This window comes from Chelonia mydas, chromosome 1 (genome assembly GCF_015237465.2).
Source record: "Chelonia mydas isolate rCheMyd1 chromosome 1, rCheMyd1.pri.v2, whole genome shotgun sequence".
Classification (NCBI taxonomy): domain Eukaryota; kingdom Metazoa; phylum Chordata; order Testudines; family Cheloniidae; genus Chelonia; species Chelonia mydas.
Genome location: NC_057849.1, coordinates 293,714,368 through 293,723,959, shown reverse-complemented (window position 1 = coordinate 293,723,959; position 9,592 = coordinate 293,714,368). Strand labels below are relative to the sequence as shown.

At 43.0% G+C, this 9,592-nt stretch overlaps 1 protein-coding gene and 1 pseudogene across 19 annotated transcripts in view; both read left to right on the top strand.

Annotated features, from left to right (window-relative positions):
* Positions 1-12: 12 nt before the first annotated feature.
* PPHLN1 (periphilin 1) overlaps positions 13-9,592 on the top strand; it is a 166,022-nt gene continuing 156,442 nt past the window's right edge. For 4 of the 19 annotated variants that reach the window (XM_043549100.1, XM_043549031.1, XM_037888038.2 and 1 more), the window contains exon 1: positions 26-134. The gene's annotated coding sequence lies outside the window, so the exon portion shown is untranslated. Of the gene's footprint in view, positions 159-9,592 lie in introns of all 19 variants that reach the window. The other 15 variants (XM_043549026.1, XM_043549072.1, XM_043549054.1 and 12 more) reach the window with 12 other exon arrangements.
* LOC119566449 lies at positions 3,381-5,065 on the top strand (annotated as a pseudogene).

Genomic DNA, 9,592 nt, shown 5'->3' with positions numbered 1-9,592 from the left:
AACGGGCGAGGGAATGCTCGCCGGCAGGCGGGTATTGCCGGTTACGTCACGAAAAGCGCCGGAAGTGGCCTAGGACCACGAACCGGGCCCGCTGTCGCTTCAGGGGAGAGACACCACGAGCCGGCGCGTGGGGGGTAAGTGCGCGAGGCGGTGCTACGGTCGGTTGAGTGGGTAGTTTCCGGTTTTTCTGGTCCCGCGTGCACAGCCCCGTGAGGGACCCACGCCCCAGGGCGAACGGCAGCCGCTTGAGCCCCCGCTCCGACCCAGAACTGCCCCGGCTCCCGACGAGCCTGCGTTGCCCTTGTGATGGCCGGAGCGCGGCAGCCGCTTGCTCGCAGCACGCCGAGCAGGCAGCCGGGAGCGCACGAGCTCCCCTCTCCTCTCCTGACGGCCGGGGTGTCAGTGCGGCCCACAGCAGCCCTTGACCGCGCTCCCCAGCCCGGGGCGGCCGCGCCTCCCAACGCCTGTTCCACGGATAATGTGGCTGCGGCGGATGATGGTCACTTTGGGCAGAGCTGAGACTGAACCTAGGCCTCATACGTTAGACCCTTCGTGTAACCACGCTGCCTCCTGAGGCGTCGGTACCCAGGCGCGGTGCTTGGCAGACTGTAACCGCTGCTCTAACCGCTAGCCCCTGCTCCTGCCCCAGAGCTGGAAAGAGGACCAGGCACCTGTGTTCCCAGCGCTGCCTTCCTGTTGGTACCAAACAGTTGGGGAAACCACTTGCAAAGTATTTGCCAGCTCAAATGGTAGACGTAGGTGCTGGAACTAGGGGTGCGGCAGTACCCCCTGATTTGAAGTGGTTTCTGTCATATACAATATTTACAGATTGGTTTAATAGCTCTCTACACCCCCTTTATACAAATTGTTCCAGCACCCCAGGTGATAGAGGCCTGTGGTGGTCTGAAGGTCTCATGTTCAAACTTTGCTGCTGATCTTTGGAGGGCTAATTATGGAACTAAGTGATGGCATTTCTTGTCTTATCTAATACTGCAGCTAAGTCTTGTTTTAAACTGAATTTACGTTCTTTCTAAAATCCATCAGAAAGTCATCTCTGCAATGTGCTGTGGGACATACACATTAATATGTCTAGCAAATAATTAAATACGATGAAATTAGTGAATGTGAAAGGATGTTGCATGAAGGAAAAATAGCTAATCTGTGGTTAAGGCAGCAGACTGGGGACCAGAACACCTGGCTTCTAGCTCTGGCCTGCCATCAGGCATCCTATGTGCAGATCACTTAAACTACAATTTTTGGAGGTGGACACAAATTTTGTCCTTGATTTTTCTGTGTTACATACATCTATATGTAAAATGAATGATATTTCTTTATCTGAAAGAGCTGTTGAGTAATATTTGAAAAATGCAAAAGAACTGGAGCTTTGTAGAGAGAAGGGTGAGAGGGGGCTGGACCTTTGCCAGGTTGGGGAGAACTCGCAAAGAATTTTGAGCTGTACTGAGGCCTTGGAGTAACAATGGGGCCCTGGCTCCAGGAATGAGAAGTGCAGACATGGGTAATGGGTGGGGCGAGGTACAATGTTTGGGGACCACTGGACTAGATGGTTACCATGGTCCCTTCTGGCCTTGTAATCTCTGACTAGTAAACTAAAAGAATGTAAAACTGATATGTGACAAAAGAGGTATCGAGATTTTAGCTCCCTTTGTCATGGTTATTGGTTATATACCTTCACCCTTAGCAGGCTTTGTGTAGATGACTTTTTCCAAGTTAAGTCATAACTAAAAATGAATAAGGATGAAGCTAAGGCTCCAAACCCACAAACTTCTCTGGGCACTCATACCCCTGCACATACTCTTTTAGTGTGTTTCCATGTTGGGTGCACTGTAGGATCAGGACTTTTTAACAAATCTGTTAAATCACAGAGGCAGCGCCAGCCAGCTTTTAAATGGCTAAAAGCACACTCAACAGTCATTCTGCACTTGCTCAGCCTGTTGTTGAACCACTCCTTGCTGCTGTCAGGGTGCCCTGTGTATGGCTTCATAAGCCACAGCATTAAGGGTAGGCGGGGTCTCCCAGGATAATGATGGGCATATCAACTTCCCCTACAGTGATCTTTTGGTCCATGAAGAATGTCCTTGCTTGCAGCTTCCTGAACAGGCCAATGTTCCAAAAGATGTGTGTCTCATGCACCTTTCCGGACCAGCCTGTGTTAATGTCTGTGAAACCCCCAGGGTGATCCACAAGCGCCTGGAGAACCACTGAGAAATATCCCTTCCGATTAATGTACTCAGTGGCTAGGTGGTCTGGTGCCAGAATTGGAATGTGTGTGCCATCTGTTGCCCCTCTGCAGTTAGGGAAACCCATTTGTGCAAAGCCATCCACAATGTCACACACATTGCCCAGAGTCACAGTCTTTTGGAGCAGGATGCGATTAATGGCCCTGCACACTTCCGTCAACACGAGTCCAACAGTCGACTTTCCCACTCTGAACTGGTTAGCAACCAATCAGTAGCAGTCTGAAGTAGCCAGCTTCCACAGTGCAATCACCACGCGGTTCTCCAGCGACAGTGCAGCTCTCATTCTTGTGTCCTTGCACCTCAGGGCTGGGCCGAGCTCACAGTCCCATGAATGTGGCCTTCCTCATGCGAAAGTTCTGCAGCCACTGCTGCTCATCCCATATGTGCATGATGATGTGATCCCACCACTCAGTGCTTGTTTCCCGAGCCCATAAGTGGCCTTACACTGTGGTTGGTCACCTCCGTGAATGCAACAAGCAATCTCGTGTCGTAGCTACTACGCATGGCGAGATCAATGTTGAACAGCTCTTGCATATGTAGTTTAAGGAATAACTCCACTGCCACTTTTTTGTGATGTGTTAGTGAGAGTGAGCAGCATATTGGTCAACAGGGCGGGGTCCATTTCTGCAGACCGAGGAGGCAGAGCAGAGCACGCAGTACACAAACCATTGAAAGATGGCACCAAATGCGGACTGAAGCACAGAGGTTGCTGGGGTGCAAAGCAATGCATCATGGGGCATTGGGACAGGACCCAGGATGCCCCACAGCCCCCTCCGCCTTCCCACAACTCTTAGTGGCAGAAGAGGAAGAGATGCTCTGTGGGATAGCTTCCCAGAGTGCACTGCTCTGAATACCACTACAGGTGCCGCAAACGTGAACACTATTGCGCAAGCAGCTGACAGTATGAACACACTACAGCGGTTTCCCTTCAGTGCTCTCTGAGCAGAACTGTAGCTGCCAGCGATGTAGCTCTGCCAGTGTAGACATACCCTTAGTATTTAGCAAGATTCAAAGAGGAGTTAGACTTTTATATGGATAACAAGAATATCAAGAGTTGTTATAAATTGGAAGGGGTATAAAACCTCAGGCTTCTGGGTATAAGCCAGTCTCAAACTATTAGAGATGAGGATAAAAACCTTTGATGGGGCAGATTACCCCACATCTTCCTACTGGGGTATTTCTGTGGTATTTCTTGGTGACTGATTTTTCTTTCTTCTGGTGCTGACCATTGTCAGTCAGAGAGAGAATAGTGGACTAGATTGCCATGGATCTGATCTAGTATGGCAAGTCCTATGGATCATGATGTAAAAAAGTAAAACAAAGTCAGATGGTATCACTGACCATTCTGAAAATGCTGGGTATTGTGGTATCACCAAGTTTTGCTTTTTCTTTTATCTTTCATAAAATGTTCTCAGAAATTCTGTCTGTTTTGCTTTTGAATCACTTTCATGTAAGACTTAGAGAATCTTTGACTTGACTGACAGCTTGCAATATTATACTGAACTGCCAGGTATGCTGTAGTTAATGCTTTGTCTGTAAACTTAGTGGACATATTTGGGTGTGGCCAAAGAGGCAAGGGGCTTGGAAAAGGAGTTGCCGAGTGCCATGGAAAGGTACTGAGCGATAACATTTAGGGCATTATGAAGCCAGCTGTTCGCCACTTGGCTCATTGTGGAGGTGTGAAGTGCATCTCGGGCTTCATATACAAAGAGACTCGGGTGGGTATTTTTTGAGAATGTGATTCAAGATGCTGCCACATACACGATGCATGCCAAGCTGAAGTCTGTCACTGCCGTGAATGTGATCTATGCTCTAAAGTGCCATGGTTGTACTCTGTATTGATATGGAGACTAAAATAAACAGTGTCAATAAAACAAGGAAAACAGAACTTATAGTTAAGGTTAAGTCCAACTTTCTGTTTAAAGCGTGACTCTTCTGGGTGCTCTAAAATCTGTACCGTTACTTGGATTGCCTTGAAATTTGGTGTGCCTCATGGGTAAGGCTATGATTTTGGCACAGGTATTTTTATTAATATTCACAGACAGGACATGGGCAATGAATGATAAATCATGGATTTAGTGAAGCCGAAGCCCCAGCCCCTTTGCCTGGGGCTGAATTATTGGAGTTTTCAAGAAGTCATGGAAGTCTTGTAAAATCATGGAATCTGTGTCCTCCGTGACAGATTTGTAGCCTTACTCACAAGGGAGGAGGGTAATATTAATGATCCAGATTTAGGGTCATTTGCATCACAACCACACAGCTGAGGCCGGGCAGTTGAGAACAGGCATACTTGATGCACGTCATATGTTTCCCAAGCACTGGGGGGTAAGGATGGAAATACCCACTGAGATTACTAGTGACTTCTGCGAACTCTGTGACAAAATTGTAGCCTTACTGATGATTAATATCATACAGTATTGTAGTGGAGCACAAGGTCTACTATGTTAAGATTAGGAAGTTTTTTCTGTTTAAAAGAGGATTTTTCTTAGTGCTCTAAATTCTGTATAAGGGTACAGGTTGTCTTGGAAATTTGATATGTCTCATTGGGGGAGCGGGATAGGTTTAGTGATCCAAATTTCGAGTCATTTGAGCAAACGGTTCCTGAGATACAGGTCTCTCCCTCCAAAAAAAAAAAAAAAAACCCCTAAAAAACCACTTTTCTTGAAGTTTACAGATTCTATTAATTTTTTTTTGTACACCCCTGGCTTCTAAAGTGCTAGTGGCTATATGGGATGGGAAGGGGAAGGTGAACTGGCAGTGATGGGGTGGGGTTGTTTATGTTATGAGGGAGGAGACAGACATATCCCAGGCTTCTTTCACATACTTTGCTTTGTCTTGGAGCAGATAAACATGCCGGTTGTCAGAAATGGAGCTTTCAAAGGGCATATCTCTATTCCTGGCAAGATTCCAAACCATGAGAAGAGTGGCCTCTTGACTTAAGGGGATTATGGGACGTTTCCAGAGGCTGATCAGAGCACAGTAATGCAACACCTCATTCACTCTGACGCGTGGGCGTTTCAGCCAAGGCGCAACAAGCGTTAATCTTCTCGCCGAGGTGGAGTACCAGGAGCGCTCTAGCCGTGGAGTCAGAGTGCTCTATGTGCCTTGCCAGCGTGGACGGGTAGTGAAGTAGGGTGCCTAGGGCTGCTTTAATGCACTCTAACTCGCAAGTGTCGCCAAGCCCAGTGTGTTGCTTACATTGACTGTTGCTGCCTTTCAGAACCATCCCACAATTCCCCCACAGTATCCGTTAAATCGGTGCAAGCACTCTTGGTGAGGATGCATATCGCCGACACAAGGACCATAGTGTGTATGTGTAAAGCCGATAAAACTGCAGTGGTTGTGCGTCGATGTAACTTAGGTCAGCTTAATTTTGTGGTGTAGACTTGCCCCGAGTATGTTTCCCAGACATGAAGAAGAGCTCTGTAGAAGCTGCTGTCTCATCAGCAGAAGTTGATCCAATAAAAGATATTACCTCACCCACCTTGTGTCTCAGGTATTATTATTGTTACCTGGCCAGAGCAGTGTCTCCGCTGCACAAGGATGTTATAATTAGAACTGCCTAAGTGACTACTAACACCTACCAACAACCTTTCTGTTTATATTAATAATAAATAAAACCAGGGATTTGGAGCAATCAAATTTTTGAATTGCTCCACTCCAGCTCCGCTCTGGCACCAATAGTGACTGCTCCAGCTCCGCTCTGACTCCGCTCCACGCTCCGACTCAAATTAATTTTTAACTAAATAAAAAAATGCATACTGTAATTTTGAAAAAACATAATTTTTATTCATACTTTTAAAACAATTTAAATGTCATCAATGATATAAACTACAATAATTCATAATTCATTCTGTAAAAAATTATTGCAGCAATCAAGTTGTCTTTCATAGCCTGCCGCAAATCATTTAAAATTAACTTTAAAGCCAAAAACGGTCGCTCTACACGAGCTTGAGTTGTTGGCATGCTTGAAGCAATTCTACAGGCAGCCCGAATGCGGTGTGGGTAGCTGTGAATGGCCTCAAAAACAAACTTAACTTTTAGCCTACCAATAGACTCCATCGCCTCACAATCTTCCCGAAAGTTTCTTTCTAGTAATGCTTCATTACAATTATGAATCGCAGTAACTCGCTGACGTCTTTCTTGTTTATCCAATTCCTTTTCGAAGGCATCATCTTCTGAAGAATTGGTGCTTGAATTATCTCCATTTCCCTCTGATGGTTGAAGACATCTCAGGGATGGACGCTTGAACAAGTTCAGAGTGGAGACGGAAGTTTGAGAACAGCCTGCTATTTCTGAAGGATGTGAACTTTCCGAAACCGCAGATTTGATTGTTGACTCCTTTTGTTGTTTTGTTTTCTTCAACCTCTTTTGCCGAGGTCAAATAGAGCAATAGATTTTTATTTTTTTTTTGAGCTGAGCAATATCAAGGAGCCATTCCTTTGCCTTTGGTATTTCCCTTAAGGTAAGAAGAATCCGATACCATGGGTCAACATAAACTCCAGCAAGGAAATGAATATTGTCAAAAAGCTTCTCTTCGCGTTTCTGCATGGAGGATAGAATTCCTTCTGCAGTTTGTCCACCATTTTCTTGCAAGAATTTTGACAGTTTTCGCTGTTCCTTCATTAAAACTCCCGGGGTTACATCAACAGCTCGAAGATTCACGGTTGTTTGGTTTGGCTTTGCCAAGAGGTCTCGCAGGTTCTTCACTTTGTCCCATTCAGCTTTTGTTAACTTGAGTTCTCTTGTTCCAGCAGCAGCCACTTGTTCACAGTAAGATTGAAAAACAAGAAGCCGATCAATCATCACAAATGTTGAACCCCAGCGAGTCACAGTATCCAGTGATTGAGTTACTTGGTGTTCGTAGTTTGACAACGACTTGTCGAATTTTTGCCAGAAATTTCTTCGCATGTTCTTTGTTAAGTTCATCCCAGATTGCCAACTGAAGAGTGGGTATACCACACCTCATCAGTTGGACTTTTGAGTTGTCCCCATTGCGCAGCAGCATCCAGCAGCAGCAGCAGTTGAGTTCGATTTCATCCATTCCTTTAGTTCCTTCATCAGGCAAAATAGCTTCAGTTCTTTCCACATCCCTGTTCTCAGAGGTAGAAATGGTTTCATTGTCCTCATTGAAATTTTTGACGGCACACGTCGTGTTTGCTGCATTGTCAACGCATATGCTGAGCATTTGCATTTCACTGATCCCAAATTTTTCTAAAATAGCTTTTACTTGACTTTTCATGTACAAAGAATTGTGATGCCCTTCAGTGTTGATTATGTCTAAGGTTTTTACCACACCTTTATCTTTTCTTTTTCTTCCTAGTACTGAGCATTGATTTCAAGGAAATTCTGTTTCCACGGCTTGCCGCATCCATTTTCAGGTAACACAATTTTTGCTCCAAAGCTTTCTTGAGCTCTTCGTGACCAGACTCAGCTATGCTGACAACTAAACGATGAATCGCATCGTGCCCTGTCGAAACACCAAGCTGCCGACTCATTTTACCTGCAGTTTTTTGGAATCCTTTGTTCTTTAGCCTGAAGGTCGTGAGCCGTGATGAACTCAAGCAAACCATTTCCATCAGCCCTTCACGGAAAGTATTGGCATCGATGGTGACTGTAACCTTTGAGGACTTCAAATATGAGTTAAGTTTTGTTTGCTCAATTTTGGGTTTCTTTTCAGATGAAGCTCCACAAAAAATCTTTTCTCCAGGAGTTTTCAAAGAGCCAGATGAACATCGTTTAGTTGCGTCAGCTTTCTGTTTTGCCTCATCTTCCTGGTCCTTTTTTGTAACCAGAGTTTTCAAGATGGTTATGTTTTACATGCCACCAAAGGTTGAAACTTTTCATGGCACTTGCTTCACTTGTTTTGAAGTTACTTGGTTTGAGGTCGCCATTCACTTCCTTTTCCACCTTGCACGTTGCCGATTTCTTCTTTGCTTTTCCCAAAAGCCAAAATTTGGGCTTTTCAAATTCAAAAGTAAAGACGTTGTTGAGATCCTTTTCCGTAAATAGGCTATCAATCATGGGGGGGGCAGATTTGATTTTTTTTGTTGACGCCATGGCCAAATCTTCTTGTGCTGCTACCGCATCCAAATGTTTCTTGTTAAGATCTTTGAAAAGCAATGAACAAAAGCATTATTTTTTTTATAATGTATCTGCTTGTGATATCTTAACCACTTAAGGTACTTCAAATTTATTTTGGATTTTCTGAGCAAAAATAATCGCATTTTCTTTTTACACAAAATTATTATTAAAGTATATTTTAATATTTTAACAAGTTTCTTGCAGTTTTAATGAAGTAAGAAGTATTTTTAATATACATAATATAAATTTTTATTTATAAACTGCAAGTTAGTTTTTCTTATGAAATTTTGCTGTAAAAATATTCGAAATATTTTCCAAGTTTTTAATTAATATCTCAAACGCTTTAATATAGATAAATCAATGAAATTTGGTATGTGCCATAGCGTTAGTACGTGCTATTGTTGTTCTACAATATTAATTGTTGGGAATTAACGAGGCTTCACGTTACAAGGTTGAAAATAAACTTTAACAGGAAAGCGGATTCAAATTGCAAGCAGTCCATTTAGTAAAGAGAGCAAATTTTTGGAAATATGTTTTTGCTTCATCAGCCTGAATAGATTATACAAGATAGGACCTGTTATTTGCTCTATCTTGTATAACGTTTCCAGCCTGATGAAGGAAAAACATATTTCCGAAAATTTGCTCTCTTTACTAAAAGGACTGTGCTTGCAATTTGAATCTGCTTTCCTGTTAAAGTTTATTTCCAATGTTCTATCACACAACATCATTCAAATAAAATTATTTAAACTACAGGCGTCATGAACTGGAGGGACTGGGCCAATTTTATTTAATAAATTTTAAATCTTCGACTATTTAACAGATACAACCCTGGAATATGATTTAATGCTAAAACATATATTAAAATGGTACTCTGAATTTATTTTGTATAATTAACCATTTCCGAGAAAACTGTTTAAAAATTTTAATCTGCTTAGATGCTTAGAGTGATATAAACAATTTTACTTATTACTTATTTTTCAACTTTGGAACCATACATTTTAAACGTGATAATAAATAATAACCAAAAATTATTAACTTATTATGGAACATAATATTACCGCTCCTAGCCAGCGGCAGTTGACGACAAGCATTTCTTGAAATATAAAAATGACCAACCGCCAGTTTGGGATACCTATGGTTTAAATAATTTTGGATAATGTAATATGGTAGCACATACTAACGCTAAGACACAGACATAATTTCATTACTTTATATTAAAGTGTTTTTGAGATATTAATCAGAAATTAACT